This window comes from Pezoporus occidentalis, unplaced genomic scaffold, assembly GCF_034315485.1.
Source record: "Pezoporus occidentalis ecotype Australia unplaced genomic scaffold, CSIRO_AGI_Poc_V1 ctg110, whole genome shotgun sequence".
NCBI lineage: Eukaryota > Metazoa > Chordata > Aves > Psittaciformes > Psittacidae > Pezoporus > Pezoporus occidentalis.
Window position 1 is genome coordinate 1,280,615 of NW_026912887.1, and position 18,145 is coordinate 1,298,759.

Below are 18,145 nucleotides of genomic sequence, written 5' to 3' on the forward strand. Positions count from 1 at the left end.
TATTCTACCCAGAGCCTAAGTCTGTGTTAATATTTTGAATTTCAAATCTTTGGATGCAATTCTTAATTCCAGCAGTGTCTGGTCAATCCAGTGCCCCGAAAACCACACTGACCATCCAGATGGGTGCTGCTGGTGCTGGGCTTTAACTTGAAACCACGGTCAATGCAAGTGCTTGCAGGGTACCAGTGTGTGAGCAGGGGCTGATGCTGATGGCCCTGTGACACCACCAGCATGGTACCTGCATCACCTCGAGTACCACGTCTTGAGCAGGGCTCACAAATACTAGCAAATGCACCAGTGTGCTGGCTTGCATCTTTCCCATTCCTTCTATAGTAACAAAAGGTTGGAGGGGAAAGAAGCCCAAGTAATGGATTTTTTTTCTGCTTCATTTTTCTCCCACCTTCCCTGCCCCCTGTAATCTGATTTTTTACACCTCATTTATGTGTTTTTATTCAGCTCGTCTTTGTGTTTCCTTCTCTTTTTTTTCTCACACCTTTGGATCAGCTCTCTCCCCATGTCTAGCACCTGTGATTATATCCTTCAGCTTCACAATGCAGACTTGCAGAGCAGCGTTTAATAACAGGGAGGATTTGACTGACTGGAGCTTTGATAATGGTGGTGGGAAAGGCACAATCAACACTGCCTTTTCAACAGTATACTTTGCACAGAAAGCATTCGACAGTGTCACAATCTGATAAAAAAAATTCCCAGATTCCACCCATAATTATACCTTCTCTCCTTTACCTATCCACCTTCTTTTCAAAACGAAGCTATTGTGGGTGACACCAGTCTCCAGGGAGGAGGGGGTGGCGGGACACAAACCTGCAGACACACACAGTAAATTCAGTTCTCCATGAGGCTGCCTTGGCCTCTCTGCTTGCTCACACTCCCGAGTGTCTTTGCTCTTTGTGCTCAGCCATGGGCAGGCTCCTCTGTCTGTGACCAGGGCAGGGTTGAGGGTGGAAAAACATCACCCGACCGGTGGCACTGCTGTAAGCCATTGGGAAAGGAAAGCCTGGAGGGCTTCCACGAAGCCAGAAACTCAGGAGAACTTAAAGAGGTTGAATGGTGGTCAATCAGCAGCTCCACTCAGTCCTGGCTGCGAGGAGAAGGGACTGTGGATGTCCAGCTCTTGCTACAAAGAAGGTGTGTGTGTGAACCCTGCTGCCTTCAGGACTCTGAAAACGCACCCCAACCCTTTCCAAAATGCAGATGGCCATGAGAGGTGAAAGCCATGGCACTAAAGCAGTGCACGGTGCTTCCCAGCTCTGGCTGGCCTTTAGGTTAGTCCTATACCTCCACACAGGTTTAAACTCTCCAAAACAGTTTATAAGCATGGGATGGACTGCCCAAAGCTCTCCAGAGGCGTCCGTGCCCACCCCTGGCAGCAAGACATCAAAGCACATTCAATGCCCTCAACACCACCAAGACCTCAAGGCATCCACCTGCTTTTGGAAACACATGCAGGTAAAAAGGAGGGGACAGGGGGGTGACGCCAACCCTCACTCCTCCAGTACAGTGCAACAACAGAAGCTGAGACCCACACAACTTGGTCTTCTGATTTCAGTTTGGGGTGCTGGTGTGGACAGCGAGAGATCAAGGTGCTCCCAGCCCCGCTGCAGGCAGTGGCAGGCTCTCAAGCCAACTGCTTTGCTTTGTTGCTGCTCAGTCTCCACGCTTTGACTCACTGGATTTCCAGTAAGCCGGGATGTTGCATCCATTGACTCTGGCAAAGGACCAGCATCGTGAAATGGTTTTTGAGAGGCGTTCTTGGGAGCAGATTCAAGTAACAGCTGGCCTGGCCTGTGAGGACAGAGCATACCTGATGTGAAATGGTTGGGGGAGCAAGGAGCTCAGCAAACACCCAGGCAGGTTTCAGTGATGGGATTACTGGCATCAACTTCTGGCTAAATACAGTAATGGGGGGGGGGGGGGGGGGGGGAACCGGGTGGTGTGACTGTCTCAGGGCTGCCTTTAGGGGTGCTTGCCTCTGGGGTGCGATCGATAGGGTCTAACAAACCTGGACAGATTGATGGCTGTGGCTATTGATAAGGGAGCTGCAGCAGGCACAGGGATGGGGCTATTTCCCAAGTGCCCAGGCAGAGCTGGTGTGGCAAAGCATCAGCAGAGCTGGTGCAGGAGAAACACCAAATCCAGCACACATGCTCCAGGATGGACCACCAGCTCCACTGCACTCAGGGTCAGGGTGACAGCAAATACGTGGTCTTACAAGGGGATGGTCTAAAACAGGGATTTTATAAAAGCAGATGCAGCTCCAACGGCCAACATGCTCCTGTAACTGGTGAATCCGATGCCACCAGCACAGCACAACCCAACCAAAGCAGGGGTTTGGCACCACATCATTCCCACATGATGCAGGCTCATGCATGTTAGAGCACCCTGCTCCTAGTTTCTTTGGTTTAGGGATGATATTACAGCCCTATGGCAAATAACAAGGTCTGTGGCTGTGCTATAGGACCTACAGAGTTAAAACAATACACTTCTTTTTTGTTCTGCTGCTGCATTCCTTTAGCCTGAATTGGGCATTTTTCTTGCTATTCATTTTAAAATAATAATATGTCAAAGAGACGAGACCCCCAACTATCACTGAAAACAGAATCCATCTGGTGCAAATCTCTCCTTCAGATCTTAGCTTTTAAAAGTAACTCTGTGTTTTAAAATCACATTTTAGCATTTGTTATATTATGGCTCAGGCCATGCAAACCCTTTTGGGTAAAGGACAGTCCTCCTCCCTGCCCCCCAGTAAATAACAATTCCAAGTTGGGCAAGGCTGAAATCATAAAACTTATTTATGCCAACATCAACACCAGCATCGCTCTGGAGCCCATTCTTCAGCTCAAATGTTTTCCAGGCACGTTTTTAGTTGTTCTTCTTTTATATTTACTTCAATTTAACTCAAAAGCAAAGCTGTTCCCCTCCACTCCCCAAACCAAAACACTTAATTTGCCATTGAATGAGGCATTTTTGGTAGGTCTGGAATTATTATTTTTTTTCATTCATCCAAAAAAAAAAGTTCATCCAAGCCGTTATGTTTTGTTTAGTCAGTAAATCCAGAAGGAATCTGTTCCACAGTCTTCATAGGAGCTCTTATTCTAAGGAACAGACTGAAAAAGGAAATACCTGCTCTTAAATTATGACTAGTTTAGTATCAGAGTAACAAAACGAATATTAAATCATCTTGTTTTCCTCTCTGTATGGGGATGAGCCCACCTTCCAGTGTGGTTGCTTTAGTGAGAACCCTGAATTAGCATCAGAGCCATGAAAAAGGATGGTGGTGCCAAGAGGCCAGCCAGCCACTCGTTGTGCAAAGACAAGACTATGAAACAACTCCATGGTAATCATCATCTTTGATATTCCATTGTGCTATTGGCTTTGGAGGAATCATCTTTTTACACTTTATTACACAGCGCTCTGTCTTTCTCCATTAAAATCAATGGCAGACATAGGAGGCAGCCTGTTTTGTTATGGTCTTCCAGGCAGCTCAGACACTTCTGGGAATCAGGAACAGAAGAATAATGCGTTTCAATAAGCAGCTTATCGACCAAGCAGGAGTTAAGTGAACCTGTGGTGTACTTCTCTAGTTTCTCTCCTCTCACATGATTACTGCTCTTTACTCCTGCTTTGCTTTTGTTCCTGTGACAATCGATACCTTGCAATGACTTGCCTGAGCCACTGCCCAGCATGAGGGGTGCGGAGGGGGAATGGGACAGCAGGTTTGCTCCCGTCGGTCCCACCAGCTCCCTCCCCTACAGTCTCAGAGCCCTGGCTGCTGCCCAGGTAACCAGCCCACCCGCACCTGCTGGGTGACCACATCTGGGCTCACAGCCCTGCTCTTCAGAGGCACAAGGAAGGAGGAGAGCCTGTATGAGCTTCAGGTCAGGGATTCCCCTTGAGACACACAGCAGCCATTACCCATGTTTCCTCCTAACCAAAGAAATCCATGGTGAAAAAAAGAAGTGTAAAAGCAAAGCCCGGCACTTTTTTCCCCAGGGTTAGAATGGAGAAGCCCAGCAAGCAGCAGCTTGGGGGGTCACAGGAAAGACAGAACTGGAACACGACAGACCTTGTATTTTCCATTTGAGGATGAACTGCCAGAGGGGAGACTGAGATGAGCTCTTAGGCAGAAGCTCTTCCCTGTGAGGGTGCTGAGGCGCTGGCACAGGGTGCCCAGAGAAGCTGTGGCTGCCCCATCGCTGGCAGTGTTCAAGGCCAGGCTGGACACAGGGGCTTGGAGCAAGCTGCTCTAGTGGAAGGTGTCCCTGCCCGTGGCAGGGGTTGGAAATGGGTGAGCTTTAAGGTCCCTTCCAACCCAAAGTATTTTATGAGTCCATGATCTTTCAGGTCCTGGTTGGCCAGGATACCCAGTACCTGTTACAAACAGTGCTGGATGGACTCTCTCAGGTGATGGACCCAAGAGCAGATCTTTGCTGCAGCTTGCAGAGCTCTGACCTTGATGCCCTGAAGCAGAGGAAGGAAATCTTAACACCATTTATGCTCCAGTTTACGGGAGAGACCTGGTGTTGGTGCTGAGGCTGAAAGGGTGCAGGACCCAGGAGCTGTGTTTGGTACCTGAGATGGACAAAGCACAGCCTCCCTCAGAGGTTTCTCCCTTGAAGGCGATTATCTGATGTCTTACAACAGTTATGAACAATGTATGGCATTCTCAAAGACAGGCAACATCCACACATTACCTGTACCCTATGGCTCCTCCATGCTGTGCAGAATAGCATTAAAAGCATTACTTAAACCCAAGCCAGGGACCGTTTTCATTGACCAGGAGGTGAAACCACGTCGTGGGTTTCTCCTGTGCTCAAAAGCTGCTGCTGTGCATGAGGTGTGCTGCAACAGGGCCCCTGCTGCGGTGCAGGAATGGGGCTTGTGGGAAGATTTTAGTTACTCACCATAGCAACATACATTAATAGCTATAATCCCCCATCATGTACTGGATCGGTCCTTCTCTCACATCCACACATACCTCCAGGAAGGACATTCACGATGTGGATATACTCTTAGGCACCCAATGCTAAGCTGCCAAGCCTCAATGTGAGGTCTCATGCAAAACAAGCCTGTCCCATCCATGTTATCTGGCCAAGGTCAACAGCAGCAGCTCAAGTTTCCCACATCTCTGGTAGCAACATTTCATATCTGTGTCCTGAGCCCATCTTGGTTTCTATTGCATGAAGTTACAGAGGGCTGCAGAGCCAGAGGGACTCTGGAAACAACTGGAGCTACAGCAGATGCACTGCAAGATGATCCAAGGTCCTCCTCCCCTTACTGAGATGGACTTTTCCATCTTTTCCCTTGGAGCAGTGCCTGCACTCCATCTCCCATCCTGAACTGTCAGTCAACATTGGAAGACTCCCATGAGAACACAACAGCAACAAGCATGGGGGACAAGGCTGCTTGTGGAGCTCAGCATCTCCCACAGACCTCATGGAGGTGAAGAACAACCACTCGTTTTGTTATTCACTCCTGCGTGCTGAGACCTTCGACTTGCTGCTTCCCCCGTGTGGGACCAAACCCCTTCCTCTGCAGGAGCACGGGCACAGGGTGACACTCATTATATCAGAGGCAGAGGTCTGACAAACAGCCTTGGGAAGATAACGTGGCACTTCACATGCAGCATCCTGTGCCTCACTCTGCAGGCTCCTGGGAAAGCACACGGCTCACAGCATCGCATGAGCAAGGCTTCAAGCCTTGGGAAGCACTGAGGAGGGGAGCAGCCCCCACTGCCACACTCACCCTGCTCATGCCAAGGAGTGGGTCATGCTCACCCCAGACTCAGAATTTATTCATAGTGAGAAATCCACTGACTCCACCAAAGCAAAAGAGCCTTTGGCCAGGTAAGGATGTGGCTCTTCCTGCCTTCGCAGAACACTTTGTGCAAGTCTAGTGCTTTATGTGAAGGTTTAAATCAATCTCCCACAGAACAACCCTGCAACATGGGCTAACAAACTTATTTTATGACAGAGAAAATAGAAATGCAGAGATTCAAGTAAACTATTTAACAACATATGTTCAGAGACATGACGTGTGCTGCAGATCCAGAGCTTGACGACTGGGAGAAAGCAAACTCACCCAGCCCAGATTCGTAACAGGAAATTGATATAATCCCCCTCTGGCAGTTTCAACCAGACCATGAGCTCATCTTGCAGGACCTTTTGAAACCTGGATGTTAGAACCACCCCAAGTCCTCCCAGCGATGTCCAGGTGATGACAGCATAAATTACTTCCTTCTAAACGGGAAAGTTCTCTTCAGCACTGCAGGTGGGAGCTGAGTGCTTTTGCAAAGATTGCCTAGACATTGGGTATTGTCCATAAGGACCATTCAGAAAGAAGACGTAGGCAGGAATGATGCTAACATGGAGAGAAGAGTTCCTGCCATGAGATAAAGGCTTTGCCCAGCAGACACCCTTCAAAGCTTTCCCTTTCCCCATGTAATGTTCCTTTTCCACGACCCTTTAGTGTTCAAGGCTTGGAGCAACCTGCTCTAGTGGAAGGTATCCCTGCCCTTCCAGGAGGGTTGCAACTGGATGAGCTTTAAGGCCCCTTACAACACAAACCAGCCTATAACGTGCAAGACTCAGGTTTCAAAGGCACCAATCTCCTGCTGTCGGCATGCTCATGCGCCCAGCTCAGCCTGCCCTCCCCTGCACTGCATGTCCTGGGGAGCTTGGTCAACTGGAGGTGGCCAAATTCCATATAAACCAAGTATGAGCAGTCCTGAACTGCTGCCAGGCCATACAGAAGACAGGCATTAGGCTGAGCTGGCTCTTTTGCAGGCAGGAGGGGAGGGGAAAACCAGAAAGAAAGGAAAAAAAGAACAATGTTACACTGTCCATAACTTGCTTTCTTCTTTTTTCTTTAATTAAAAGTTTAAATAGAGCCCTGAAACTTGATAATGGACACTTCAGCAGAGGGCAGCCACACGGAACCAAACCTTAAAAACCATGAAAGACCTGATTTATGAGTGAGGAGGGCAATAAAACATCAGTGGAAAGACACAGCAGTATCTGTTAGGAGTGAACTTCCATCTCGCCTTTGACCCTGTTTTATACTGGTGGTTTCTGCTGGTTTTCATCAGGAGTTACTGGCAGAACTGGAACAAAACCCCAGGACTTCACCTGTGGGAAGCGGGTGGCACTGCTGAGCATCAGCCCCTGCAGACAGAGCAGCTTGGTTGCAGGCCAAGGACTTTTTACCCCCTTCCAAAGACATTTGAGCCAAATTCCAGCAGGTACCGAGCCTGGGATTGCATGGGTAAGGATAAGAACCAGCAGGGATATTTAATGGGGGAAAAAACCCTTCGGCAACCAAGTTTTGCTGCTTTTAGGCTGGATCACACCAGGCTGGGGTTTGCCGTGTTGAGTTTCAGCCCACTGTGAATTAGAATACCCAGGTTATAAACCTCCGGAAGCTCATGAGGGAGATGCTCAGTAACTCCAGCTGAGCAAAGGGGTTGCTCTGATTCTCAAAGCAACTTCTTTACAGCTCAGCACATCGCTGGAGGGGTGGGCAGGGGGGTGTGTGCGAGCACAAACAAGATGCAATCTTCATTATGTTGGTCTGACTCACTTTATGAATGTTACAATTGTACCTGGCAATGGGAATAAACCCCCCAGAGAAGAGTTACAGGTATTTTGCCAGAGCTGTAAACCAAGCTGGAGAAAGAGCCAGCTCCTATTTCTGATCTCAGATACCCAACAGAGCTGCCTCAGGTCCACAGGCTACAAAATGCAGCAGCTCTGTTAGATCTCAAGGTAGCAATAAGCTGAGCTCTTCTGTCATTTCAGGGGACAGTAACACACTCAGATGTCATTTAAAGCCAAAGAAACTCAAGCTCTGGGCATGGCAAGCAGCAACAAGGCACCTGCTTCAGCAGATAGTTTTTCTCCCTCTGTTTCTCTCACAGAAGCAGCAATGCAGTAGCGGAGTAAGTGCAGAAAAAGTAAGAGCAGTCTCTCTTTAAGGCAGCTGCCTGGTTCAATCTAGGTTGATTTAATGATAAGACACTGTTTGAAGTTAATTGTAACTGCAGGGAACAACAAGAAAGCCGGTATCTCACTGTCGGTCGAGACAGGGAGCTGAAAGAGACACCGGGTCAAACTGTGATACGGCTCCAGGGCATACATATCGTGACACAAGCCCTGGGAAGTCTGCAGAGTTAGAGTTAAAATCGGTCTGCATAACCTTAAATACAGGGCAGAGCACAGCTTGAGGAATTTGCCCATTTAAAGCCTCAAAAAGTGGACATGCTGAACCAGTGATGATGCTGAACAGCTCAGCACAGTCTGGTCCTGAATCACTTCCCCACAGTTCTGTCCCTGCAGAGGGGGACAGAAAGGCAGTTGGGAGGTTTGGTTGTATTTGTGTTTTTGACAATTTTAACAGCCAAAAGAAATGTCTATGGAATGATGTCTCCTGGCTCTTTCTTCATTTGCCACTTTGCTGAGTAATGAGAACTGAAAAGTTTCATGGGTACAGGCAAGAAAGGTTTCCAGCTTTAGAAATACCCCACGTCAGGGAGTGAGAGCTGGAGACCCTGAAGAAGATGCCCAAGGTTAACTTTCATTTTTCACTGAAATACAGAAAAAAAGCCAGACTGTCATTGCTGGCACTCAGCCTCATAGGGGGGCTGCAGGGAGCCAGAGCACTGCTCAAAAGTGGGGTTTCTTCCCTGGTTTCCTAATAGCAGTAATGTTTAACAGCTGTTTTCTTTTCCTCATGCCACTATGCATCCCCTAAACAAGACTGTCTGAAACCAAGGGACTCAGCAGCCCCAGCCAGTGCAGCTCACCACAGGATGCTCTGAATTATAACAATATTCCAGGTAATAAATCAGTGTTTTCTCTACTGAGAAGTGGAAGGTATGAGGAGGGGAAAAAGAAAACGAAGAGAAGCTTATCTAAATCTATTTACATGGAATGATTATTCAATTAATTTTTTTCATTACACTTGCCAAAAAGAATTGCCCATGTCTTTAATGCTGTGTGTGAGGTTTCATTAATAATGAATAGCACCAGCGTTCTCCTGTTTAGCAAGCAGGAGCTCTTGTCTTTGGAAGTCACAGCCCTGCTCAGCTGAAGGCGTGGGGACTCTGCAGCCACCGAGGTGTGCACGGGGACAAACTCTCATGGTCTGAGCTACTGTCAATGGGGTTTCACCGGTTTCCCCTTCAGTGGGGTGGTATTTGCCACTCCAAATGCCATGTGAGGTGAACAGGTGCACGGCTGCAAGAGTGAGCAAGTCCTTGTCCCCATCAGCCCCATCTCCCTGCCTGCTGCTGGTCCCTCTGCTCCTCATGCCCAGCTTGGAGACCCCAGTCATGTCCCCCCCAGCTTCTTTGCCCCCTGGCCCCCCCTTGCTCCTTTCTGCCAAACCTGCCCATTCCCACAGCACCGCTCGGTCCCGGTGCCGCCAGCTCCACCACCCAGCTCCCTGCATCCCTGCTCAGGATCTGACCCAATTGCAGCAACCGGGTGAACTCTCCTTATATCTCTCTCTGGAAGAAACGAGCCATTGTAAGCTAAACTGTAACCTCATGTCACAACTGCCCCAGGGTTTAGTGAGACACACCAGAGGAGACTGGTTTGGGTGAGGTGGAGATGCCTTCCCAACCTCTAGCAACAGCACCATGGGCTTACCAGACTACAACCTACTGTTACAGCACTTAGCAAACACAACCAAGAGTTGTGGTGAAACACAGTGCAAACCCTCTCCAGCCTCAAGATGGACACAACCCCCAGATGCTGCATACACAGAAGGACCATCCTCTGCTGGAGGAGCAGAGGGGCTCAGAGATGCTCACACAGCACCCAGCTTCTTAAGTGTGACCTTAAAGTTGCACCTTGGCTGTGGGACAACCAAGTTAGCTCCAGCCACGGAGTGACAAAAGCAGGGCAAACAGTGCAAACAGCAGCTATAAATCAGTATCTCCTTCCCAAACGTAACATTTGTAAGAGCACACTGGGTTCTTATAAATATTTAAGTCAAATTTCATCTGTTTATGTCTTACATCTGTCTTTATCAGTAATCTCTGCTCACATACCATGCTGCTGCCTGCTAATCTAAGCTAGCTCTCTCAGTGCAAATGTGTCTTCTCACCTTGGTTTCGACAATCATCATCTGAATTCTTCTGTCTGGAGATACTCTCCAAAAGGGCCTCTGTCTGAGTGGCTTTTCATGGAGCAGGTAAAAGGCAGAAAGACCTCTTGAGATTTAATGATAACTCAACCAAATCAATTAAAATGTACACCCTTGGAACAAGGATCATAACATGGGCTGCACATTTTATTGCTTCTCCTTTTCTTTTTGTGCCACACAAGCCATGTGTTGTAATGATCTGGTTTCTTCTAAGAGGTGCATGCTGCTCTGTTTGATACGGGGGAAAAGGTGGAAGGGCAAAGCTTATCCACAAGGAGTCGGATGTGGATTATAGCCAGAGACTGCCAATTCCCCAACTTTCTAGTACTTTTCAGTAGAAAGGAAAACAAAGGCGAAATTGTATTTGAGAACCTTCTGAAGAAAAATAAATCCCTGCTTCCCAAGCAGCCATAGGGCTGGTGAAAACCACAAGAATTTGGCAATTCCCAATACCCTGTTTCACACTGGGGAGATGAAGGGCAGTATCGTGCAGAAGGGGAGCACCCACGGAACCAATGTTTCATGGAGTCCCATCCCTCCCTCTCCTCTTAGTGGCCCTGTAATAAAAATCCTCTGGGATGGTTGAGAAAGGTCTCAGCATCCCCTTCAGATCAAGAGAGCTACCTTGCTGCTGAGGCTCAGTAGAGGAAAAAGAAGCCTCATTCACTGCTATTCCCCTCCTGCTAAGACTCTTCTCATTGCCTGTGATCTCCCAGAGCCCTGGGAGGAAGAAGGGAGCAATAATGCCTGAGCTTTATTTCCCTGTGAGCCTGGAAATCCACCAGAGTTCAACTTCCAGCAGCTCTTCAGGAGCACTGCTCACACCAGAGCACCCCACGAGGCCTGGCTACCACCCATCACAGCCAGGCCACTGAGACCATTGGAAAGGTAACAGATGACAGCAAGCTCAGCCTGGGAACTCCAGCTCTGCTCCCAGTGGTTCATGCTCACCTCGGAGCACGAAACACAGCAGACACCTCCAAATTCTCCTCCAGACTCACCTCTCTCTGCATCAGCACTATTTGCTTCACCACACTACCATGATCCCTCTTAACACCTCCATGAGCTGCTGCAGGCTGGGAGCCCATGGAGGAGCCAGGACTTACAGTCCCTCCTCCATGCTGAGGAGAAGCAGCACAACCACACCAGCACCATGAAGCTGGCGGAGAACAGCACCGGCTCCACCATGTCCCACGAGCTGCCGAGCACAGGTATGGACACACTGTGCTGGCAGCAAGGGCTGGAGCTCCATCCTGATCTGTGACCACAGAACTGGTGCCCCCACAACTCAGCATCACAAGTGGTCCTGGCACTTCCAGCACTCTCTGAGGCTGGAATTTAGGGAATCTGGGTTTGGCTCCGCATTTCTTTTGCACCTGTGGGCAGGCAACTGAAGCTTGCTGTGCTTTAGTTTGCCTTCTACAAGCTGGAGTAAGGTTACAGCCTCTTTTCTCACTACTATTTTGACTTGTCTACTTACATTACAATCTTCTGGGAGAGGAGGCTGCATGTGCGTATCTACCAAATCTAATATAAGTGAGCTAATCCTGGCAGATTTCTACAGGCATTACTGTCATACAGATTCTGAGGGCTGTGTCTATATAGACAGCTTAACCCACTCTCAGGCGCCAGCAAGTGTCTTATCTCAGCGCTGTGCCCATGCACCAAGGTCTTAGGCTTGCTTTAAATTTGCATTTCGGAACCTAAGCTCCCATTCTCTGGGATTACTGAGCCTGGAGATTTGATCCTGGCAGCCCACCCCACTCCTGTGGGCATAATACATTGCCAGCATTCTGGAGCGAGCCCTTCCCATGCCATTCTGCATACGTGAGAGAAGTCAGCCTCAGCAAATAAGTTTATATCAACAAATTAGGTCAATTTCCCACCTATTTTATTCATTCTAGTAACTGAGCCAAAGAGGATTATCTCTCCTGTGCTTTGCCAGTTCTCTTTCAGTCTTTGGGACATGATTTCCTCAGTTTCCTACTTAATTAAGAGCAGGATTTAAACACTTAAAGTTATCAACTTGCATAACCTCCCCTCCAAGGATGATACTACCACACCCGCAGCATCTACCACCCGTAGCACCCACGTGTCTGACCCAGGGTGAGCAGGGACACATGGTCCTGGCAGCTGAGGTGCTCCTCTAGTACTTTTAAGTAGTTAATTCCCCCTCCGTTTCTCAGCAGAGGTAGCATCGGCTGTCAGGACACACTGTGACTCTGCTGAGGACTCTGTGGTCCATCCTGTCAGGTCTAACCTGGAGCATCTTGCCCAGGGTAAACACCACAAGGCCCCAGAAGACAAGAGCTGCTGCTACCAGGTGTCTGTCCAAGGCTGAATACTTGCTGGCAGGAAGGCTCAAGGGCTTCACAACAGCATCACTGTTCAGAGCAGAAAATCATCATGAAACACAGCTGGGGAGAAGCAAGAAGTTGCTCTCACTTCCCTGTCCATTACAAAGCCTGGTTGTCCATCCCTTTCTCTCCACCCTGCTCTGTCCTTTGGGAGGGAACAGCCTATTCTTTGCTTTTAACCGCGAGGAAAAAGCAAGCGAGCAAAGGAGAAGCAGCAGCCCATGCAGTAACCAGGTCCTCCATTGCCTCCTGCACGGCTCCAGTGCAATGCCATGTTTGTTCAAAGGTAAAGCAGAAGCACTGGGGAATATGGACACGGCTTTGATTTTATTTTAAAGGCTTTAATATTTGGAGCTGTATTGATTTATCTGAGCATGGCAGCGTGCCGCCGGTAACTAAGCAACACCGATCCTCTCTGTATTCTGGGAGGCTCCCGGGATTTTGCCTATGAACAATATTACTTTGTGTATATGAAACTAAATGGACCATAGGCACCATTTGTAAGTGGAGGGTATTTGAGTTTCATCTTTTGATTTCTTCTTGCTGGTGGATGGCCATATTCCCTGGCACAGCCCTGTACCCAGAGCCCAGGCTGCAGCGGCAGGACACAGACACACATCCCTCCAGGAGATGCCAACGAGAACAACTTAACCCAAAGTCATGCAGATGCCCCAAGAAATGGGAAGCAAAGCAGCTGCTGTGCCCTCCCTGTTGGCTTATGTGATAAAAATCTAAACCCCAAACCAACAAACCCTAAAGCAGGGTCAACTTCTGTGGGAATCAGAGTGACACAGAGGAAACCTCAGCAGGCAGAAAGAATAGAATATAAGGTTTCAGTTGAAGGGGACCTTTAGTGATCATCTCATCCAACTGCCTGACCACAAGTTAAAAGCATGCTGTTAAGGGCATTGTCCAAATGCCTTTTAAACACTGTCAGGCTTGGGTCATTGACCATCTCTTGAGGAAGCCTCTTCTAGGGTTTGACCCTCCTCTAGGTAAAGAAATGTTTCTGAAGTCCAGTTTAAACCTCCCCTGGTGCAGCTTTGAGTCATTCCCATGTGCCCTATGAGCAGATCCCAGGGAGCAGAGCTCAGCTCCTCCCTTCCCACATCCCCTCTTCAGGAAGCTGCAGAGCACTGACATCACCCCTCAGCATCCTTTTCTCCAAACTACAGCCAACTCACTGCGCTGAACAACCCACTGCAGCTTTGTGAGGGCTTCCTACCCCTTAGCCCTCTGTCATGCACCACAGGGACCTCTGCCCCTGCCCCATCTGGTGCCATCTTCCCTTCCCACCCCAGAGCTGCCAGCAGCCCTGGCTGTTTCTTTAAGAGGACAGTGCCTGTGTGGTCAAAGTCAGCAGGCAAAAGAGGCACTGTCAGCTCGCACTATATGGTTCAGTGGTTTGGCGTTAAGGATGTTTGTTTTGGAGCCCGCCCGCTGGTCTGACCCATTTAGGATCCTCACTGCACTACAAGCTCGCCTTTCAATTATAAGAGGAGGCAGAAGGGGTCTTTAAAATGAAATCAGAGCCCACCAGGTCTGAGGCTGCCAAGTGAGATCGCGGTAAGTCAGGCTGCCATTGTGCAGCCCTGCTTGGAGCTGGCCTGGGGAGGCAGTGATTTCACAAAAGGGAAGGAAGAAAGGACCTGGCTGTGCAGATGGATGGCTTCTCTGGCTTGGAACAGCGCTTGACTCACTACCACAGAGCCAGGGCTGCTCTGCAGCACAGGGAAACCACCTTGGTCGTCAAAAGGCTTTTTCTGAAGAGAAGGATTTGGGCTTGGAGGGACACAGCAGCCTTTTGACCCTCAATCTGTAGCAGGAGAAAAGGAAAGCCCAACGCTGCTGGGGATCCCCACCAGCTCCTACAGTACTCACATGAACCCACTCCAGGTCAGCCCTGCTCCAGGAACGGGAGACCTGCAGCTGCTGAGGCAAGAGCATCTTACCCTACAGCAAGCTTTAGCTGGATGCTCTGGTTGCCCTGATCTTGCTTCAGGCCTCTGCTGCCAGAAGACATCACTCCAAACATCACCAGACTTCTGGTACATCCACCTTTACCAAGAAGGTGACATCAGCTGCAGAGCCACTCTGCAGCCTTGTCTCACCATAACCATTTCATTATCACTATTAACCAGACATTTCCATGGGGAGAAGGGGACCAGGTGGGCATCACTGTTCATTCTTTCATAGATAAAATGATTGTTGCTCTTTATCTTTTTGTGGCCCACTGTGCATCTGCACAAGACAAGTCACACAACGGCACCTCCTCCCAGACAGTCTCCTGTATGACGCTTTGCACTGACAAATACTTTCAATTAAGAAGCACAATTATATGCTTGCTGAACGGACAAATAGTGCCAACGAAGTGTGGAGGGATCCTGTGGTTCTGGCACACACAAATCGGCCATTACTTTAACGTAGCTGAAACAAGAACCGTGTGGATTAGGGGACTGGGTGTTTCACGTGAAATCCAAACTAAGCAAAACGCACATCAGCTTTGCCAAAGAGCTTCCCTGAGGTTCACAGGTTTCTCAGCAAGTCTGGACTGAGTTAGAGAAAGTCAAACTGATGGGGAAACAGCCTCAGAGCAGGACCTGGAACAGGAGCTTTCTCCAACTTTGAATCCAAACCCCCCGTCATGGCCTCCTCAGCCCCATAGCAGCTGAAAACGGTGCCTTTCTCTCCATGAGGCAAGAACTAGGCTTCTGCAAACACCCTCGACAGCATTAACTTGGATACAGAACTCATGATGGGAACACCTTCATAGAGGTGTTTTTGGTGGGCTCCTGGCAGGACTCTACTACCCCATCCCACAGGGCTGAGGGCAGTCAAGATGCTTTTCAATTCCCACTGCCACAGGGCCAATGCGTGAGCCCTCTGCCTTTCACAGCCTCCCAGAAATACCAGCAGGCAGCTGGGGATGATCTGGTCACTTCAACCAGGAACGAGCAGCCTCAGGGGACCCTGACACAACATCACAAAAGCAAACAGGTAACTCCAAAACCGCCCCATCCCTTGAGCTTCTCCACCTTGGGTTAAAGCCCCCAAAAGAATCCATGCCAAAATGCAATTAAAAAGTTACAAAGAAAAGATGAAGTACTTTAGGAACAGCATTGTCTCCATTTCACCAAGCCTCACTGATGCTCAGAGTGCTCCAGAATTAAACAGATGCTTAAGTTCAAATTCTCAAAAAGCCTCACACCAGAATATTACTTTCATTCTGCATTTCCCACAAAAATATATGTTAATGGTTGCTTACACACTGCCTGGCAGTGTGACAGAGGCGATGCCCTCCTCGAGATGCTGAGATGCAGGGACAGATAAAGCCAGTCTGATGCATCAGAAACTGCAGGTTCCCCACCACAGCACTGGACAGCAGCCGCACAAACTCATCCACTCCACTGGGCCACCGCACCTTAGGGGTAAAATCCCATCCCAGTCTCTATTGCAGCTAATTGTTTGGCCTCTCCTGCGGCTGCAGACACACAGCTAATGGAAGGCAGAAACAGGTTTAGGTGAGGCAGCTGCCTACCTGCTGCTGCTACCAAAATGAGCCTCACAGAAGCAACACAAGTGATTAACTGACAATACTTTTCATCAGCATGAGTTGGATTTGCACCAGCCATCTAGTAGGAAAAGCCTCCAACTCCCAGTGAGACTCGATATTAAAAGACATCAGGAAGGAGACGAGGCTCAGAGAAGAATGACCCTGGATTAGGGAAAAGAGAGCTCAAACCTATCAAGCATTTCAAAGCGAAACAAAATCTTCAGATGTCGTTTAGCTGCTTTTATCTGCAAATTGAGTTCTATCTGCTGGGGGAGAAAAACAAACCCTACAGAAATGCTTAGCATGGTGGAAAAAAATGTTAAATTAAGCTTACAAAAGTGTTTCTCTTTCTGAAATCTTGGCTGGCGACAAATGGCTTGTGCCAAGTTATAAATCAAGCGTTGGGTTTCTTTTAACGCTCAGCATCCCCTGATTTATGATGCCATCACAACCTCTCGATTGATTTCTGACTTGGCGATCCATCTTCCTCCATAGGTAGCTGCCCATTATAACGCCTTTTCCTGAGCAGGCAACACATTCTGCTTCCCAGAAGGGCCTTATCAAAGGTGAGGCTTCAGCAGAAACTCACTGCCAGGCAGAGCATGGACCCCAGAGGCCAAGGTGGCCGTAGCAAGGGGAGATGGATGGTGTCTGTATAAAGGAGCAACACTATTCACCTGAGAGTGCTACTGAGGGGTCCTGGTTTGCTGGCCTTTGGCAGCAGAGGTATGCTCCTGGAGACCCCAGGGAGGACCTTCCTTCCTTGTTTTGCATGACCAGAGCCTCCATAGATTTAGTTCCCAACAGCAACCATCCCACACAGGTGGAAACAAATTAAACCTTGCATGCCAGATGAATACTCAAGCTCATTGAAACCTCTCACCTTTTCCTTTAGATGCAGCCAGTCCCTCAGCCTGTTCCATCAGGTCAGTGATCCAAGGACATCAGGGCTTACCTGGAACTCAAGAGGACCAACGCTGTGACAAACTCCTGTGCAATGCAACAGCCATTGCACATATCCCCATCAGGTACCAGCTGTACCTTGCTGGGCTGCAGAGGCCACCAGCCTCACCTGTTCACAGACACCTACTGCTTTGGATATCTCAGCCCCTAGAACACTCCCTAATTCACTTTTGTCAAAACAAACCAGGTTACCAAAGTGCAGCTACTTATATTGAGCTCCTTTTAACCAAATTAGGTGAGGGTGGGTTTGCGTGGGCAGCTGGGAGCACTCACCTCCAAATCCAGCACAGCTGAAGGCTCTTAAGGAGACCCAAGCACCTTGGAAATGAGAGACAAGGGGAATGTTGAGGGGAGAGGTAACAAGCATTGACCTCTCAAAGCCCTTTGAGGTTTCCAAACTGCAGGGACCATGGGTTAGATCTGTGTCCCAGCCAATGCATCAGCCTTAGTGGGGAGCGCAGGGATAGCGAATAGGGGCTGGAAATCCCTGGAATGCTGCAGTTCACAGCCATGCCTGTACCAGCCAGGTGATGTATCTTTATCTAAAGCATGGTCTCCTGTATAAACATTTCCTTGTGGAGTCCAGAAGCCGGCTGTCCACTTAGATGGTGCCTTTTTAACTTCCAAGATAAATAGGGCTTTTTTGTGTCACTATAAAGCATTATTTATAGTGGAAAGGGCCTGTGAATGGCGCATGCTGTCAGTTCCGTATGTAAATGATGCCAGCTCCGTTGCTACATCACATCAATTATTTTCATACACTTTGCTTTGCCTTCATCTGTCAAGAGGAAAAGTCACCTTGATGCCTTGGTTTTCTCCTCCCATTTCCTTTGGTGTGTGACTACTTTGAGGCTTGGCAGGGAGAAGAATGTGGGACTTTCAGAAGCAATTATGTGAGTTGGGAGAACAAGCCCTGGTGGCCTTTGGAGCTCCAGCAACAAGCAAGACAGAACAGCTGCCTCTCGATTAAAAACTGTGTGCTGCAGGGCTTCTTCACAGGAGCTTCAGTGATGGGATGGCCTCAAAAGCCAACCCTGATCTCGTGGAAGGGATAGAATGGCAAAGCTCCCATGAGCAGGGTAAACAGGATGAGGCCCTCAGCATCACC

The 18,145-nt window shown here is 48.8% G+C and overlaps 1 long non-coding RNA gene across 2 annotated transcripts in view; it reads right to left on the minus strand.

Moving 5' to 3' along the window:
* The window catches only part of LOC134170538 (uncharacterized), a 32,500-nt gene extending 15,385 nt beyond the window's left edge, over positions 1–17,115 (minus strand). For both annotated transcript variants that reach the window (XR_009967301.1, XR_009967297.1), the window contains exons 1-3: positions 17,030–17,115; positions 10,126–10,197; positions 753–822 (exon numbers count right to left, since the gene is read on the minus strand). This is a non-coding gene — a long non-coding RNA (uncharacterized LOC134170538). The remainder of the gene's footprint in view (positions 1–752; positions 823–10,125; positions 10,198–17,029) is intronic.
* Positions 17,116–18,145: the final 1,030 nt, after the last annotated feature.